The sequence below is a fragment of the Rhea pennata genome, chromosome 2, assembly GCF_028389875.1.
Source record: "Rhea pennata isolate bPtePen1 chromosome 2, bPtePen1.pri, whole genome shotgun sequence".
NCBI classification, from domain to species: Eukaryota; Metazoa; Chordata; class Aves; order Rheiformes; family Rheidae; genus Rhea; species Rhea pennata.
In genome coordinates this window covers 31,118,241-31,138,706 of record NC_084664.1, presented here as the reverse complement: position 1 = coordinate 31,138,706, position 20,466 = coordinate 31,118,241, and the positions used below count along the sequence as shown (strand labels likewise).

The following is a 20,466-nucleotide window of genomic DNA, read 5'->3' as shown; positions in this document are numbered from 1 at the left end:
ATCTCCCAAAACAACAACAACAACAACAACAAAAAATCACAGATTTGGGAGCTCAGTTTGAATCTCAACTTCCCAAACATTCTGTGAAAAAGGAAAAACAGGACAAAATGAAGGAGCCATCCAGCAGCTCAGAGACACGCTCAGGATGAGGGAGACAACTTCAAATTTCCAGTCCGGACTACAGATCCTGATGCACCAGCTGGCCATACTCTCTCCTTTGGGTCAGAGCTTTTCTAAGATCACCTACTCTTTTCTTCCTCCCTCCCACCATAAATTCCAAAGAAAATTTTGTCAGATTTTATAATTTTCAATTAAATACTTGGGGTTGACAAATTGACATGTGTCAATAACAGCATAAACTTTAACCAGAGAATTTCCAACAAGCTCTTTCTCTTACTGTTAAAAGAGGGAGATTTTAAGAGATTGAAAAAACAGTTAATAGTTAAGCTTATATTAGTCTAGTTAATCACACATTTTCCCTTTGAAAATCTCACCTTTGGGGCATACCAGGGCATACTTTTCTTTTACTTCGTTACTGGTTTTCTCACTTGTCTAGACATTTCTGTGTCTCCAGTTGTCTTGTATTTGCCCTTTTCAACTTTCGTTAGTGTTCTTGCTTCCCCTTTCCTTCTTTACCCTTCTCACTATCCTCACCATATTTTTTCTTTTCACAATGCATGTTCCTTGTTTGTTTACTGTATTTTCTTCCCTTCCTCAGTTCTACATTTCTCTCCTATTTGTTTCCCTCATTAATTCCAATTTGAAGAACGATTGCCTATTGCCCATTAACCCTTGAGGAGGTGCAGCAGTTTTATTGGGGAGTAAGCGGCTTCTTATTCCTTACATTTTCAAGAAAGTAGCAGAAGAAATGAAAACACAAATAGCTTAACATCCAGCTGATATACATACACAGTTAGCCCATGTCTTTGATTACTGGGTTAATTTTTTTTTCTCTCGTTTCATGAATCTTTTTGGTGATTGACCTTCATTTTCTGATTAGAAAGTGCTACTTTAGATTGTTATATTTTAATGTCAACCCATAAAGAAGTATGCTTTAGAAATGTTTCATTTACCTTTCATGGCAGCTTTGTTTCACTTTTAATTAAAGTACTGAAGGGGAAATCAAAATGAATTGTCACAGGGCAATTAGCATTTTCAAATGTGGGCAGACAATTTTGGCAGCCAAATCCACACTGATACCTGTTGCCTGGTCTGAAGGTGTCTTAATGCCCTATATCTTCAGGTAATACAGAAGCCACAGACACAGAGATACAGATGCACTTCTGGCTGAACAGGACACAACTGCACAGCTGCCGCAAAGATGGGAGCTGGCTCGGCTGACTCTCAACACAGAAGTGCTGAGGACAGCAGTACATAAATATCCAAAGTACTGCAATGAATGAGCTTTATTCTTCCCAATAAATTTGCAATTTCTGCATCACCCTTAGAAGCAAGATCTCAACAAGTTTTTCTGATATTTGAAAAGCTAGGCTTGCCATTTCCAGAGTCTTGGACAAGAAATGTTTTATTTGTTCTGATTTGATGCCTGACCAAAAAGGAGGAACCAGCTCTTTTCTTTGCCTTAGGTTAATGGCATGATACTCAAAGTGAGAAACTGCATTTAACCGAGCAATTGTTGGAGAAGCCAAGTATTATCTGGCCCTCAATATGGTAGGCTTTGGCATGCAAAGTATGGGACATTTCTTGTCCTGGAGTCTAAATTGTTGTTAAAAATGTAAAAAGACGGAAGGAAAACTTTAGCTTAGTTGCTACTTACCTTCATATAATAGGGTTGTCTAAACCTAGCAGAAATGCATCGTGTTTCCAACTACTTTAGACTGCTCCTCCACTGCTGCTCCAGAAATGAACTAGTCCTAGAACATCGACCTTTTGTGTGTTAGTGGGAGCTCCACAGCACCAGAGCAGGATCACACCATCCCTTCAAAATGAAGATGGTCTTTGTCAATGTACCTCTGACTTCTACTCACTCCTTGCCCCTTGCTTTGCTGTTGAAAGGAACACTTTCTTGTAGTGCAGCAAGTGAAGAGTCTAGAATTAACACTGTTAAATTTTGTACTAACAAGATTTTGATTTCTATTATAATAGCAGTTAGAAACAAAGCATAACAGATCAAGTATGGTATGGAAAAGATGTGTGTTCTTGGCACTACTTGCTGTGTAAAACAGGTTGTCTCTACAAATGTTTGGTAGCTTCACAACTGCTGCTAAATTTTACCGCATTGTTCCATTTCCTTCTCTTACAGCTGTAATGGTTTGCACATATAAACTTGTATAGTGGAGCTGTTCCATACTTTGCCTTCATATTGGGAAGATTTAAGGCAGAAAACATTTATTTGCAGGGCCCATACGTGCAATAAATTATGATGGATCCAGTTATTTATGGAAAGGTAAATATTATTGCTCAATGAAAGCTGTAGAAGAAAAGAAAATCACTTTTTTTCCCAGGAGAATTTTCTTCCCAATACATCACAGACTATAGATATTATTTGGAATATCATTGTTTAAATAAGAGCACCAAAACTAAACATCTTATTCAAACAGACAAAGGGAATTTCCTATGTGATTCAGGCTTGACACTTTAAAACATGAACATTTCAGAGTTCAGATTGTACACTCTACTAGTTTTATTTATAATTTGAATCTTTGCTCCATTTTGTAGTTAATAAGTATGCTGCACAATACAGACTTTTTTTCATGAAAATGATCTTCCACTGCAAGATAAACACAGAATCAGCAAAGCCTATTTATCGATTTCTATGATGATGACAGATTACAAATAATGATAGATTTTTAATGATCTGTCAGCAAGCACATGAAACTGTGGTTATAAGACAGCAAGTGCAAGAAGCTGCTGCTCGCTGAATGTCATATATAACAGATATATTGTAGCTTCACTTTTGTCGCGGACAACCAGTTCTGAAGGTATTCATTTTTTATAAGGATATTCTTCCATTCTCTGTAAGAGCTCAGATTAGAATTCAGAGAACTACTTTGTTTTCTTTAATTTGTGAGTAACATATTTTAAGGAATTGAGCAGAATTTTTTTCCCTAAAATTGAATAATTATCAAAAAATATTAATTTCTAAGGAAGTTTGGTTGAGATTATGATGAGATTAGGCTGAAACACTGCAGCAAGAAAAAGGTAGAAAAGGGTGGACTGATTTATTTATTTAAAATATTGAAATGCCACAGAGTTCTTGGTTCTATTACAAATAAAAACAGTAAAATTTTTTATTTTATTTTGAGAAATAAAACAGAGACATACTGCAGTATCTTTTTTATTCTTTAGAATGAAAAAATAACAGCTGCAATAAATGCAGACAACAGTGAAGACTTCTCTAAGCCATGAAAAACTGCACCAGCTGCCTCCTTATTTGAATTTTGTGTGTGGTTTGCATGCTATCCTTAAAATACCAGGCAGTAGTCCAACATATATCACACTGGAGCTGATTTACCTACTGAGTTATTTGGCTTATGCTGTTTGCACAAAGCATCCCTGAAACAAAAGATACATTTCTTCACACTACACTAAGAAACTGTTCATAGAGGGCATCAGTCTCTGAAACACTGTAAACCACGGTACGAGCCTCTACAGGTCTCAGCACCACACGCAAAGCGATGGAGGAGGAGAGGGAGAACAAATACAGGTAAGTGACATTATTTTCACTATGATCTCTTGCCTTCCCATGCTCTCTGTCAACCACCCAGCACTCTGCAATGTGACCCCCGTCCTTAACAAAGGATAATATTGGAGAATAACAGGGAAGTTAATGTCTTCTTTTTGGTACACTCTGGGTAAATATAGCAAGGATGCAAACATAAAGGCAATCAATGGCTAATGTGTAGCTTTGATAAAAACATGTAAGATTTCTAGAAACTGTCTTTTGCCCTGGTACAACTTATCTCAGCTTAGAACAGAGAGAAAGTCTTCCCCTGGTAAACTGCAGATTACAGCTACTTTATCTATTCACCATGAAGGATATAAGATGGTAAAATTCACATGGTCGTGGGTTAAATACGGCAACTCCAAACGTGGTCTAACATGACCTTCCAGTATATTTTTGGTGGCAATTTGTTGTTTTATATTTCAGGAAATAATCATCTTGATGCAAGAGCTGATCGACAGCACATAGTCTATCTGTTTTCTCACTTGAGTGCTCTGTAAGAGGGACATTGGAAGTCTCAGCTATTGTTTGATCATGGCCAGGCGGTACAGAAGACTTAGTCACATTAAGTCCATTAAAACTAATGCAGCTAATAGATTAACATTAAAGTTGATGAAGTGGCCTGTACTGATTTAGAAAGCTCCATCAGTAACAAATCAGCTGTCATCCTCTTAGGGCATATATAACCTTTACAGATCTGTGCTGTGTCTCAGATACTTGAGCTGTTCTCCAGCAAAGGGGCCTACTTCTCACTACAGCTGCTAAATGTTGAATTTGAAGAGTAAATACAGTTTTTGGAGGTTTTAATTAAAGAGATCTCTGAAGTGAGAGAATGCACTTGAAACCTAACAAGCAAGAGTCTCCTCTTCTCACCTACGGCAATCACTTCACAGCATGGGTGCTAATGAAGGCAGCAAGAGTAGGAGGTACACTGATAAACCAATGTTAACCAAGGGAAGAAAGAGAGAAAATTTTCTTTCAAACCAGATTTGCCTGCAGATGACCATGAAGTTAGAAACCGAGGGTTCCTACGGCCATTTTGATATGACCCAAAGACGCTCACTGAGTCAATACCCTCCTTACTAGTGCTCTTGTCAACCCTTCCTGCTATATTGAGATTAATTTCAGCTTGTTCAGCTACAATGGTTTGGCCAAGGAAAAACCCTAAGGCGCCAAACACATTGGGGGGGGGGGGCTTGTCTGAGTACACAGACCTCATTAGCAAAGGAAACCACACAAATCCCTCTGAGTCAGGCCTTTTCAGTTTAGTTTAAGCTGGACTTTTATTCCAAACCACTTCACACGTTAGAAACTGTGATGTGTATCTCCTTGCTTCATTCCAAGACTGACACAACAGAACTGCCTAAAATGAAGCAGAATGTTTGAGTTCTGGTCTGTACTAACTCACCATCTGCACTGCAGCCTAAAAGAGACACTTGTGAGAAATGCACACACACACAAACACACACAGACATTTAACACCTCTGCAGTCCATGGTCGTTACAAAACAGCTGGACTGAAATTCCTGCTTTATAACTACACAGCCATTGCAACATCCACAGGGAAAGAAGTTGCCATTTTCTAGCTCAGAGAGAGTACATCTGAGGGCATTCCTTTCAACCATCATCTGGACAACAGCTCTAAAAAGGCCAAACCATTCCTGAAAGAAAAGATATCAGACTTAGAAGACAACAATCCTGGCTGACAGGGTGTGTGTCACTGACTTGTTATTCTAGTCAGTCACACAGCAATCTTGGTCTGTGTCACTGCTTTATGAGAAGTTGGGATTATCCCTTAACTGTGTCATATTAGAGACCTCTGTAGAACTGCACACATTCAGAAGGACATGTACTTAAACCTGGAATAGTGAAGCTCTTCAAAGCTGCAGTTTAACAGCATGTTGATTAAGGACCATGCTATTTAAATAATACCGTATTTTTTGAGGTACATGCTCTACTAACAAGAAACAGTGTGAACATCATCTCTTCATCACATGTATGGAGCAAATAACTGCAGAAGTGAAGGGTCAAGAGTGCTCATTAGCATCTCAAAGGAAGAGAGGTTTGTCTTTCTCTCTCTCTCTCTCTCTCTCTTTTTTTTTTTTTTTTTTTTTTTTTTTCCAGAACAGATAGTTTGGGAACCAGAAGATCAGTCTAGAAAATCTACACTCACAGTTTGTGAGCTCAAATACAAATGATATACCTATGCCTACCACTGGTATGTCCACTTCTTTGAAGTGGTCTTTATTAGCAGATGTCTCTGGTAAACTCCATGGGAAGAACAGACAGAAGAGTAAGGCCCAGCCTGCATGATAATAAAATACCAACATAAAATCTTCAGCCTTTTTCAGCTAGAAGGGAACAGTTAATCCTGTGAATTAATAGTTCTATAAAAGGTCTTGAGTAATCAAACGACTAAACAAATTGTATTCAATGGTGGGCATCATTAGTGTTAGTAATTCAGAGAGGAAAAAGCACTAACAAAACAGCAAAAAAACAAACTGCAAGCTCTAGCAATATTTAATTAACATCCATATTGCATATGTTCAGCTCTGCATTTATTTATTCTCATATATAATGAGCTAAAGAATTATCATTTATTCCATATTTCAAATGTAAAACACTCTGCTTATACCAAGACAAGATATAATGTACAATATATATGAACAAACAGAAATGGTAAATCTCTTTTCAGAGATCATCCATATAGTACAGCTATTCTTTCTGGTTCTTTTTCATGGTATACTCTTTAGAAGAAAATTTATAGACAAACTCATTATTGTTTACAGTCACTCATTTCTTGATGAATATCTTCATATTCGTCAGTAATAGTTATATTATACTACTAAATATTTAATCAGTAGCTTACAAAACTTAGGTCAATACTAACACTATTTCAATGGCTAACAATTTTCCATAACATGTTTTATGCAGACAAGTGGGAATTACATTTGTATTTCATATGCGTCTCCTTTTTTTTTTTCCATTTTCAGCTGCTCTGTGAGTATAACATCAAACAAAACTGGGCATACTATTGTAGACCATTGACTATCTTTACATCTGTACTTACTGAGATAATGTTCAAATGCCAGCTGTTTTGTGTTCCTTTGGTTTTTATTTGTAAAGACAGACAGAATTGTAATAAAAACTCAGGAAGCTTAGTTCACAAAGTGCATTTATCAACATCATTAACCTGTGATGGAAAGTTGAGCTGATTAAGCTTTTTTGCCAGAAATTGCAAAATTCACTCTCTGTAACTGAAAGTTTTCTCAGGAGAGCAACCTTTTTCAGTAGAAAACGTGCTGCTAGCAGTTTTCAGAGTGTCTCTCCCTTAACCTACTTTCCTCATGAAAATAATGTAAAAGATGTCAGTTTTATTCTGGTGATGAAATAGGAAACTGTAATCACAAAATACTTTGTAGAATCAGAAACTAGAACCCAGCTCCTCTGATTCTTTTTGATTAGAGAAAAATCAAAACATAAGGCTCTGAAAATATTTTTTAAAATAATGAATCATTTAATACACAAAGAATAAATGCATCTTGTCACTTGGCCTGAAGGTCACTAGATTCAAACTCTAAAGGGAGAGAATAGCACATGCAGGGCCTGGGAGAACTAAATACAAATCTTCTAGGTTTGTTCCTACGTAGAGAACAGAGAATCTCAGTTGCCATGGTGTAGGCAATTACACCAGGCATGTAAGGTGAAATGTAGACTTTATAAAGTAGATCCCAAACCATACAGGACCATGAAGAATTTCAGCAATGTCTTTAACTGCATTCATGAATGAGCAAGAATCCCACACAGACTTTTCAGCAGTGTGGTTTTATACTAGTAATGGGGTACTCTGTTAAATCAATCAGCTATTCTAGCACTTTGAAGCTTTTAAAATATATTTTAGAAGTACCACCACAGCAGTCAGTCCTAGTGTGCCCAAGTAAATGTTGCATAGAAAACCAGTCAGCTACAGGAAGGGAAAAGTAGTATGGACCACTTGCTGGTGGTACCTGGAAATTCATATATTGTACCACACTAATTGCTGATATAGGTATAGAATAGACAATAACCTAAATGATAGGATTTTCCTTTTGAAAATTGCCTGTAATGGATGTACTAGCAACTGTACAGCCCCTAAATATCTTCGGAAGTACTTTAAACAAGGAATCAGCTCTGAGGGATTTAATCTGAAGAACAGTGCTCACTATTATCTGAAGTCAGGGATCTTTATACGCTTAAGTAGCAGCGCTAATATGCTGATCAAATCCTCGCTGAACAACATCAGCTTAGTTTCTATCATTAGATTTGAACCTAGAGGAATAACACATGTACAGAAACCTAGAAAGGTATTCCTGAAATTTCTTCTGGGGAACAAATTGCTCTCATATATTCAGCTCTTTAAGTTGTTTTCTGCACTTATTCAATTAAAATCTAGTAAATGGAATTAAGAAAATGCAGGTAGCACACATAATGCATTTCTTTCCTCCTCCTGAGCCATTATTTTGATGGAAGCACTCCTACTAGCATGGAGCCCCCCTAATACAAAAACACTGCAGCTTCTCAGTATTAAAACTGTAAGATTCTCATATGATTCATCACATCTGTGATTCAACAAATAATATTCCTATCTTAGAATTTACTGCATACTTTATTTCTGTCTCTCTCTCTCTCACACACACACATATTTGCAGCTTTATAAATACATGTATTTATGCATATGTTTATTTAGGATAGACAGATACCTCATATATCAGAGCTAGAAATAACTGTGTTTTCCAGAAAATCCAAAAAATTCAGAAAAGCTAGGGGTATATTTACCAGGGCTGTTGCAAGCAGCTATAGACATGTTCTTCTGATGCTCCATGCTGGCCAGACATCAGCCCATGCTGTTCAGGAGCTGTTAGCCCAGTAACAGCCCCTGCTGACAGGCTGCTAACCCCTGGGAACCAGGCTTAGCACCTCAGGCATATCAGAGCATTCTCGTAAATACAAGGCTTTTAGGCTGGAGTCAATCCGTTTCTACCCACCCTGGCCTTGTGCACATATTATCAAGCAATAGGTTACAAAGTTATTGAAGGCAACAAGTTCCAGTAAAATGTTGTGCTGTCTCCTATGAGCTTTAGGTATATATTTAGTAAAATCTCACTGCACTGGATGGCGAAAATATGAGATTACACCGAGGAATACTATGAAATGTTTGTCCAACTGCAAAGAATATAGCTTTTCGTAATTATATGTAACAACAGCTACATCAAGGACAGCCAACTAAAATATATCCTAAGATTCACAGCCACACTTAAAAAGAAAAGTTTTAGAAAAGAAACAGCTGTAAATTCTATATGAATTGAATCCTCACAGGGTAGAGATTTGTTAGCTTGGATTTCCTACTCACCAACAGAGCACGGAAAATGAATAATATTAATATACATTTCCCTCACTACTTTGCCAAAATATTTTCTTCTATGCTAGAGAAACATCTCCATGAGATCAAAAAAGAAAAAAGAAAGAAAGAAAGAAAGAAAGAAAGAAAGAAAGAAAGAAAGAAAGAAAGAAAGAAAAGAAAAGAAAAGAAAAGCCGTGTGATCTCCTGGCTGTTCATTTGAGGCTTAAAAGAACAAAGCTAACAAAAAACTGATTAGGCTATCAGATTTCATTTTCACACCTTGTTTTCCTTATTTTCCCTCTCACTCCCATTACTTGCCAGCTGATCAGGCACTTACTGAATCCCAGGCCAAACTCGGACAAACCTGATTTCATACAAATTTTGAGCAATGTTTCCATTTACAGTCTAAGGCAATGACTCCATGCTACACTGCTGTAAGGATGTCTGGATATGTAAGAAGAAAGATATGAGGAAGTGCTTGTGGCCTCTGGGCTACTTTCTAGGGGAAAATGCTATAATTTAAATCAGTGTTTATGCTCCTTCTAGCTTCAAAGAATATAGGTTTTGCGCTTGGGAATCCGGATAGATGAAACCATTTGAGCAAAATAATACCCTTGTAAGAAAATTCAGAGTACCCTACCAAAACAGGAGACTACAGATTTTGGTCAAAGTTGCTTTAAATTACCTTGGTAAACTTTTAATCTTAAAGCAATCCAGCTTCCCGTCTTGAGTCCAGTATTGGTTACAGCAATTAGAACACAGTGGCTGAACGACTGCCGGGTCCTTTCGAAGGTCGCAGCGCTGTCCCTTTTGAGGTCAGTGCATACTCAAGCAACAGAAACAGAAATACAAATAAACCTACAGTGTACGGGACTTTCAGGCTTATAGAAAAGCATATCTATAGTAGAGGACCAAAAACAGTTTTCACTCATCAGATCATTAGCAATTTTAACTTTTGATGCTTCTAATAAGTATCATCTCCAGCCCAAGTTTCCAATGAGTTCCTGATATATTTTATATTTTCAGGCTTTTTAAGAGACCATTTCAGGCGCTTAGGCCTAGCTTGAGAATTCTGTGTTTTCATTTTGAATTCTGCAATCTATATAGAAATCCCCAAATCTTTCAAACATAGCACAGCCATGGAAGCTATTTGAAGATCCTTTTAAAGGTATATACGTTAAAGGTCTCTGCAGACAGAGCAGTTTCACCCCAGACACGGTACTGCAAGTGGAACTGTACTGTTTTAAGCAGTACTGACAGTAATAGCTTCACATCCTGCAATCTAGACAGTGCTGGTACATTAAATACCTGATTATTTCTATAAGGTCAAGCATCCTCACTAAGTAACCATCAAGTTAAGATGTCTACCTTTCATGGTAGACAGTGAGTTGTCCTGATTTTCCCTACATTTGACCACAATAATCTTCATTTCTAACTCAGAACGACACTCAGTTATATTCTGAGCTGTCTTTCACTTCCAGTGCAATAAAGAATTATTTAGGGAAAAAACTTCCATGTTTGTTAAGAGCAATTACTCTTTAAAGGTTAGCACGGGAGTAACGGCTGAGGTGTTCCATGCTCGAAGAAAAAAAGCAATTATGAGTAATTAGTTTGATGAGTAATGCTTACCTAGATTAATGGTGCTGTCTAAAGTTCAGCTCACTCAATCTGTCCCAATTTGTGTGGCAATTACTTGTGCTGTGGACTGACAGCACTAGGTCTCGACCTTTATAATTCAGGGCAATACTACAACGGCTCCCCAGATTATTGTCTTCTCAATGGTTTCTTGGAGTAATAAGCAAATATGGGTAATGAAAACATTATTAAATACACACAATTTCATGAACATTAAGGCATTTTGGAAACATAAACAGAAGATGGCCTGATTCACCAAAGTCCGGCATCTTGTTGTTGCTATAAGAAACAAAGCAGCATTTCAGAAGCACTCTAAGGTGTCTGAAGATCTAGACGTAAATTGGAGCTGCAGGATGCCAGCACTTCTGAAAGGGCATCAGATGTTTAAGATGTGTCTGAGAGACAAGCTGTGGCCTATCTTTTTTAAAAAGTCCTATCTCAACTGATTTCTTTTTTTATATTGGTATTTTATCACTTTTTTAAATTACTTTTTTTTAAAAAAAAAAAGTAATTTTTTTTAAAAAAGTGAACATGCTCTCTCATTTTGTTCTTTTGTTTCAGATTCTGAAATTATTCAAATAAAGTTTCTGTCACATCTTCACAAGAAAATGAACCTTACTGCTTTTACAGATATTTCAAAATCATTTTCAAGAGTTTCTCATCCACAGAGAAAGGAAAAATTCTTCAAACCTACAACAAACTAAAATAAATATTTGAACTTCTGAGCAAGAAGAGGAGATGCTAAGGTTACAAAATATTTTTTATTTAACTTATAAATGGCTGTACTGAACTTCCCCTTTGTTGGCAAAGTCCCATGTAGGATAAATACATGACAGGCGTGGTCATGCTTCTCCACACTTTACTCAATACTGAAGCTCCATTAAGCCATCAGTATTGCTAGGTATTTAATGGTCTGAAGCAGTTCACTAGCTACCTTTAGAAAATAGATACTATTTTATCAGTCTCACTTTGAATGAATAATGCCTTTTGGGGGAGTGGATCTACTAAAATCAGTGAGACGACTTATAGTCCAGTAATGGTCTTGTTCGGCAAGACCATGATTAGCAGAATTTTGCATATCCAAAACTGAGGATAATTCACAGAATTAAATGGATTTTTCTTTTGGAAGACAGACATCTTTAGATATGCTCTTACTTTTATTTCCATCTTCCTGCCAAGATAGAGCACCAGAAACCTCCACAGTATGCCAGCTCTTGTGAGATTTGTAGCCAACTTTCAACAAAAAAGTTTGGATAGTTCACCTAAGCTGCTGATAGGCAGCCAAACATTTGGCTGCTTATTTGAACAATAATGTATAATATCTTTTGAGATTCCCTTCAATTTATTTTGACTAATAGAAAGCAGAAAGGGATGAAGTTATTTAATCTCCTCCTGCCAATAAAGAAGTTTGTCAATGTGCTTGACTTTCATCCAAATATAGCATCCCAAAGTTCTCCATTAAAAATATAGCGTATTTGCGTTGTATCTCTAGTGTTTCATTAAAATTATGAAGTCAAAGGTTAGTTGAGGTGCTTGCCTATAACATTAGTGATAAAATGAAAGCCAGGAAAGGAATCCAGCCTGGTCTGAGAGAGTGCATCTTACACCTAATACTGTTTTTTGGAGCAGAGGCTGAGAATGGTCCGCAGTTTTTACAGTAAAGGTATTTATTGAGGCATTAATGAAAATAAACCTATTAAAGAGATGATTGGTTTCTCAGGCATGTCATTGAAACATATGGGAAAATTCACAAGGAAACAAAATTGTCCCTTTAGTCATCAGACGTGAAAAATAAAGCATTCTGAGAGATAACAAAACAAAGCATCCACACTGGTATCAACACGATGTCATTTGCATACTCTGAAATATCTGTATTTATGTATTTCAGTTTTTTGTTGGGCTTTTTTTCTTTTTTCTTAAACGAAGGTCCTTGCCAAAGTACTTTTCAGGATAACGGAACTCTCCTTGCTTTTCCATTTATTAAAGGATACAAGCTAAAGGCTGCAGGAATAATCAGTCACTAGTGCTGCAATTCAATTTGAGTATGATCTAAAGACATCTTAGTGTGCACGTTTCTCTCAAAGTTTGGGATATTATCAAAACCCTTTGGCAAAATTACAACTTTGTTGCTAACCTGTCTTCATCTATTACTGCATGGAACCACATATTGTAACAACTGGATTGCTATACACTCACATTTTTACTCAGATTAGCAGCTATACAAGCCATGACTTTGATGATTTAAGAAGTCTTTGAGCACCATCAAACAAAGGTTATGTCTTCACTGCAGTCCAAAGTGTGAGTGGTACCAGCAGTCTGCATGGAAACCCAGGCTGCAGACCTCACCATCACTTCGCTGTCAGCTGTTTTCATAACCAGCATCATGGAAGCCCTAGGCAGTACATATCAATGCTTTTGCTGCTGTAAATATGCTCCTAATTTAAAGGAAGTTCAAATACAGAAGTCTGGGGGGGTAGGTACCTTATGAAATTTAACATCTAGCCACCACTGAAACGTAGCATTTGTACTCCCTCTTCCTGTCTTCTTTCCCCTTCATAGTTGTATTCCCACCACTTACTTATTGGCACACCAGACAATCTTTAAGAACAAAGATTGCTTCATATCTTTGCTAAAAATGTAGAAAACCACTCAGATTAAAAAAAAAATGAGGAAGTTTTCTGCTCTTTTGCTGAGTGAAAGCTGCTCAGCAGCAACAGGCAGTCGTAGGAGAAGCAAAGTGATGGGATCAACAGGGTTGAGAAATGAGGAGTGGAGAGAGGCAGGACCATTATTTAAAGGAAAAATCTTTGGGAAAAAAAAGGCTATGAAAATCTCAAGTTAAAATATTTTTCTTTATATTTTTTACTGAGAAAGTAGAGGCATGTGCATTTTATGGTATTATTTCAAGTAAAGTATAGTCAAGATAAATGTGTTTGTAACAATTAAAATCAGTATAATGCCATCCTTGGAGTTTTCACTTCTTATTTGTAACCTGTCTGAGTCTGTCACAACAGCCATGATCCTTACCTGGGCAGAATTTCATATGAACCTTGAATATTTATGATTTGGAATGGAAAACATAAAAAACTCAGTGACTCCTAAGATTCTGACTATAAATCCAGGAGAACTGAAGTATTCAAAACACTTTCAAATTCATTTAATCCAAGTATCAACAAATGTGGTAAAGCCAAGATTAAAACCTAATTGTATATCTTGCATGCAAATGCAGCAGTAGGTCCTTCAGAGGGAAAGGAAAAGGTCTAATATGCAGCTGTTTGCATTAAACATCCCTGCACAATTTAACATCTCTCATTAATATTTTCTCTGTTTTCCTGAGTCTAAGATGTTTGACTGACTGATTGAGTCTGAATTTAGGTTTTACACTGCTAAATAATGCATTTTTCAAATATTGCCAAACAGGCAAAATGGTGTTTTCATTTCACTAACTACCAGTGGGCTGAGAATCTTCCTTCCCTTGGTATTTTCTTCTAGTTTTTTAAAGTTTTTGGTTATATTTCAAACTCACAATATTGAAAAGAGGAAAACAACACCCAATATTTTTCTGAACTTCAAGTTCATGTTTTGAAAAGACTATTCTTTTATTTGAAGTTTGTTCCCTATAAAGTAAAAACTACATTGCCTATATATCACCTATCTCTATTCTTTCAACTCTATACTCTGTACACTTCCATTCACAGCCTGAAGCAGTGACTATAAAAAGCAGAAGATAAGTCCTAATAGAATTCTCCTTCTTTCCAGATTGGATATAACCAGATGTAAACTGCTTTCTCTACCTTTTGAAAACAACAAATATCAAAAAAAAAAAAAAAAAAAAAAAAAAAGTTTAAATATCTGAAATAAAATAAAGTAGGAACAAGCATTTCACTTTAATAAGTCAGTGTGCTCCACTCAGAAAATCAGATAGGTCACTGTGTGCTAACCCAAAATGAAACATATAATATATAATGATGAGTCATTTATTATTGGGACTAGATCAATCAACTGGAATAAAATATTTTGTCTAATGAAAATGAGTTTCTTTCTGTGCTTAGGCAAATGTGCAAGGGATTCTAGCAATGACAAAAAACATCTAGGTCTGAACATGAAACAGGGCAAATGGTAAGTCAAAATTCCATATAAAATATATTTATTTGCTCTCTGAAGGACAATAAGGTGGCAAAATAGATTTGAAAACTACGGTTAGTCAGAACTAGAGCAAAGATGAAAATAAAGCAAACTCCGTAGTATTGCTAATATTTTTTCCTTCACCGATTAAGGCAAAAAAGATGTGAATTCTCAAGAGAAGGAGGTCAGAAGGTGGAAATACTTAGGTAGGTAATGGAAAGGAAGCCTACTGCTTTTTTCTGAAGGAGATGCTGCAAAAGGAGCCTAAAACAATTATACCTATTTCAACACAAGTGCTAAGGGAAATAGGAACGGTTGGACCTAATTAATACAGTAAAACAAGCATATAATTAATCTTATATCTAAAAGATTAATAAAAAACTATCAATTTAGATGTCCACACAAAAAACTTGGTTTTACATTACAACTAATTTTTACTGCAATTTCTGCATAAATATATTACAATAATGTATTACATTTAATTATTTTGACTGGTTATGACCTATCAACATCATAAAGATAAAACTCTCTACCTCTTCAAATGATTCTTTTTATTGCTTTATGTATATATATTTCAAAGTTGTATTCTAATGAAAATCTGAAACTTCACTTTTGTGTTCTGATTTGGACCAAAGCTGACATCTTCTGAAGACTAGAAATCTCAGTTTACAACCTATTTTTTTCATGGAAGCAACCTGAGAAACAGAAAATTAGTTTATGAAACACAAAATATTTGTCATTCCTTTGAAACCTTTTGGCCTGAAATATTTGAAAGAATATCTTTTTCACTTCTATGTTCCTTGTGAGTCAGACCAGAAATTACAATGCTAAGAAAGACCATTTCTAAGTATTTTTAACCAAATCCTGCATACTCAGAGACAGTTAAAACTTTTAGGTAAACAAACTGCATGATGCTTATCTAAACTGAACCCAAGCTTTTGAAATACATTTCTCCATGAGACTGAATCATTGTACACCAAGCTAAACATTTTACAATACTCTGCATTGACCCAACATACTACTTAAGAATGTGATAGTGAATTCATTTCGAATGTGATTTTCAGGATATTGACACAGATATTTCAGCAAGACTCACTTGCCCTCATTCTTACATAAGGCTGAGCTTCCTACCATCTGGATGATGCGTCATGACCGCTGAGGATTTTCTGCATTAGGTTTTCATCCCAGAATAAATGAGTCTACGAAGCTGTACAACATCAAGGACCTCACCAGGCTGGAGAAAAAGGAACGTGAATTACAGAGCTCTAAGGAAAACACTCTTGAATGTTTTTAAATGTGTTGAATACTTCATTATTGTTATACAATATATGTATTCTCACAAGAAAGAGTTGACTCCAAAGAAGAATAAAGCCAACAACACACATAAGTCACAGTTATAACACATTTGCTATCTGCTGGCATATATGCAGGCAGCACAGACTCCAAACATCAACTTTTCTAGCACATGAGAGAAGTCAGTACACAAAAGGTGAAAAATCCTCCAGATCAGTAGCATTAGGGATGTCCAAAGAAAGAACTACAGAGAAAACAAAAGATGATTTTTAAAAGATTCAGCTGTCACCTTTCTTCAGCAGAACTAGAGCTACTAGAGCATTGTCATCATCTACATTACATCTGTGAAGGGATCTCCAGGCACAAGACTGAAGCATTCATTCAGGGTAGTCCCACAGGAGCATTCTGTCTGTCTGTCTGTCTTCCTAACCCCCTTGGTACTACCTGAAATATTCAGACTGAGAAAAGGGCTTTTGCAAGACTTTTACTACCAAGACTTCTTCCAGCTTCAAGGCTTTAGACTAGGTCTTTGTGGAATCCAACTGTATCAATCAACAGGGAGATGAAAAACAGCGTGATCATAGATCCTGTAATGAAAGACAGCTCTCCATTGAGCTGTATCATGACAATAAAGCTTTTATGAAAACTAAACACCAATACTCACGTATTTAACCCACAATGGTATGATAACAATTTAGTGGTCACATGCTATAGCCTGAAACATTATTAACTACCTTAACTTCTAGCAAATGTAAACTATTCCTACCATTGTTCCCATAGAAATGATTTGATTATGAATATTAAAAATAAAGTTAATATTAAGTTAGAAAAAGAAAATAAAGGTACTTTAAAACTAGGGAGTAAATATTGCTTGTTCTTCTCCACTGCCTTTTACTAAACTTATTTTCGTGGTCTGTAGTTACTAACTTCAGAGCTTTAGACAAATACATTTCCAATCATGGGTAGCAGTATTTTTTAGAGTTTTAACAAAGTTTTGTGTTCTAGTCACATATCACAGAGCTAGAAAATGATAGCACTGAAAGGATTTCAGCTAGCCCCGCAGAAGTGAAATTTTGGTCATTTTCATTATAAAAACATACTTTCCCTAAATTAAGTGGATTCTTCTTTTTCATATCATGGAGCTTTTTTTTTCATTTCTAGTTTTTCTGCTACTAAAAGTGTAATTTTCTATAAACACAAAAAAACAAAATCAGGATTCCATAGCTGTTACAGCCAAAGAAAATGCAATATTGATAAAATCCTATTTGTTTACAAAATCTAAAAAAAAAAAAAAAAAAAAAAAAAAAATCCATGCTGGTGGAAAGTAAATTCATTTTTTGTTCCCACATTCCCACATCCTTAAGCCAGTAGCACCCAAAAGCTTTCTTACTCAAGTGCATGCTGCCTATACTTGGAGTAACTGCATAATATTTATTTTGCCAGCTTCCCTCAACTTTCTGCAATTTCTTTTTGTGTCTAGGATGATATAGCTCCAATCTTTTTATTGCCCTAAACCTCATCTTCATTGCAGTATACCTCAGATAACTCTGTAACACCGTTTAGCTTATTTTCAAGTCTTGCAGAATGCCTGTGATGTTGGTAATGGTAGTTACTTCTTCATCTATTTCGTTCTGTTAAAGAAAATTAGCAATTTCTTACAATTATTTTAAATGAGTGACAACTGTATGACACTGAATTTTATCTGATGTAGAAATGACTCTTCTCTCAATTTGTGTATTTAGCTGGACTATTTACATGACATTTCTGAATACCTTCACATCTCCAACCTCTCACAGTTTATCACTACTGCAAGTTTTGTTTTTGAGTCTCCTCTCAGTCTCCTGGATTCTTCTTAAAAGATACCTGGGGAAAACTTGAACTTGGCTGGACCACTAGCAACAGATAACATGGACACTTGACATGAAACTGAAACATGAAACTGAAATGAAGGGTGGGAGGGAGAGGTATTGGATAGATCAATGGATAGAGACCATCTACACCGTAGACTCATTCTGCTGAGGATCCCTGCTTCATTTTGCACAAAAGTCAGGATCTCAAGAGGCAAATCACTGCAGCTGAGCAGTGGTTCAAGTTCCCACCACTTTATTTCTAGGGAGTTGACCTTAGCCAAGCCACTTCTTTGCACCCTGAGAACAGCATAAAACATTCTGCAACTCTGGCCAGTCTGATCCTCCTAGAAAACATCTGGCTGTGTCAGTACCTCAGTATACTGGTACCAGCAGCTGAATACTCTCAACATCTGAAATCCTTCTCTCCTGGTGAAGTATATTTTCTTAGGTGATTCTCTAATGCTCTTGGGACATGGTGAGTCCACAGGTCAGCCTAAACTTAAAAGACTGATTTTCCCCCAACTTGACATATCTATTGACAAAGTCATTTGACTTTCCCTAGACTCTCGAGTCATAGTGAGGTAGTGCCAGCAATTCTGCAGGTAAAAAACATGCCTTCTTCCTATAGCTGAGCCAGCCCCATCCAGTCGTGACACGGTGGTGTTAGTTCAACAGGGAGCCAGCTAAATGCCTCAGGTTATTTTGCTGTGAGGTCGGATGGAACACAGGATAGACAGCCACATCATAATCTAAGCTGTCCTACCTTCTTCACTCTCTTTAAATGCAATGATAGGACCCAATCTAAAAATATTTCTCATATTTAGGTCAATACTGCATATGTTATTTCTCAGTGGATATCCAACCAAGTACTCTTCAAACAGATGTTTTAAATGTTTCCTTTTACAGCCTTACATCTCCAAAATTTTTTTATTTTAGCAGAGTTTTTCCTCAGTTTTTTTTTCCTGGTAAAGCTGTGAACTTTTCTAAATTTCATTTGTCTAATTCAAATTACTTTGCGTTTCTTCAGAAACACTTTACAGAAAATCTTACGGGGTCCATTGCATTTCTGGGGTCCAGAAATAGACTTCTGGAGTAAAGGTTAGGTTTTCTGGTAGTGGATATCCCAGACACGAGGTGATAACGGTGATCACTTTTAGCTTTGTTGATCATGTGCCAGGGAACACTTGTCATGCTTCCTGCTGCCTTCCTCTTCAGGTCTATACCAAGCCCTGCATGTGCATTCTTATTACTGCTGTTCTCCAGGTCACCAAAAGGACTAGAGCATACTGGTTCTCACCCCTTCGATTTTGCTCTATCAAGCAAATTCAGCTCCTAGATTCGATCTGATTACTTCCATCTTCCCACTGTAGATGGATCCCACTGTACTAGTTTACTCCACTCTAAAGACACTCATAAAACCTGCTGAAGTACCTTGGATTCACAACTGATTCACTTGCAGCCAGATACAGGAAAAGCATATCCAGTTAACATTGGTTATTGATACAGCCTCTGATTCCTTACTGGATAAGCTTTGGACCACGGAGTGAAAAGGCCTCTAGCTATCAACATCAATTGCTGATCTCTGTTTTGGGCAAAGACCCACAAAGATCCCTTTGTGATCACAAGAGATATAACTGTACACAGGCTCTTCCTCTTCTAACGAGACAGACTTTTAATGTTATTGATGCATTTTCTGCATGCATCTACTTTGTGCCTGCAAGCACCACGGAGACACTCACCTCTTACCCTAAACATCATTGCAGCCTCCAAGATGTGTGCATTTTTAAGATCACGACTGCCTTAGAATCATCTTTTTAATTTTATCTGGTATAATCTTTGGTATACTGGTTGGAGCTAACTATTAATATAATCTAGCCAGAGGAATGTTGAAAGACAGAAGAAGGCAAGAAAAAAATAAAATAAAAAGACTGTTTAAATGAGCAGAGAGTAATTCTCCTTCTGAATACACACTAAAAAGATCATTTAATTGTCTGTGTTCAAAACTGCATATAATTTTCCTGTGAGCAGTCTTTAATTGTACGTTTAAATGAAAATCAAGACGTATCGCAGGCAAAAAAAAAAAAAAAAAAAAAAAAAAAAGTGAAAGTTACTACAAAGAAATGTGAAACTACAGTTGAGAGTCTCAATATTTGACATTTTCATTAGGATCCCAGCTCCTAGACAGATGAGATTATATGAAAAGCTTGGTGTTCATTCTTCAGAAATACACACCTAGTTCTTGTGGTTGCAAAGAAAAGATTAAGGAGGAAAACTACTAAAGGCTCAAAAACTATAAGGCAAATAAATAAGAACTTCAAAATCTAAGCTATAGTTATCCTTGTATAGAAGACTATGTAGAATACAGAAAGCCTGACAGCACTAACTGCACGCAAGGCTGCCTCACAGAACAAAATGAAAGAAAAATCTCACTGAATTAATGGGAAGTCTCCTTTGTGCCTTTAACCTTACCAACCACAGCACTTATTTTAAGAACTTACT

General features: G+C 36.5%; 1 long non-coding RNA gene across 3 annotated transcripts in view; it reads right to left on the bottom strand.

Annotated features, from left to right (window-relative positions):
* Nucleotides 1-20,466, bottom strand: part of LOC134136064 (uncharacterized) — a 42,741-nt gene that overhangs the window by 2,677 nt on the left and 19,598 nt on the right. The window contains exons 4-5 of one of the 3 annotated variants that reach the window (XR_009957417.1): nucleotides 15,956-16,058; nucleotides 15,484-15,519 (exon numbers count right to left, since the gene is read on the bottom strand). The exons of 1 other annotated variant lie outside the window; for it this stretch is intronic. This is a non-coding gene — a long non-coding RNA (uncharacterized LOC134136064). Of the gene's footprint in view, nucleotides 1-15,483; nucleotides 15,520-15,955; nucleotides 16,059-20,466 lie in introns of those variants that run through there. One more of the 3 variants, XR_009957418.1, reaches the window with a different exon arrangement.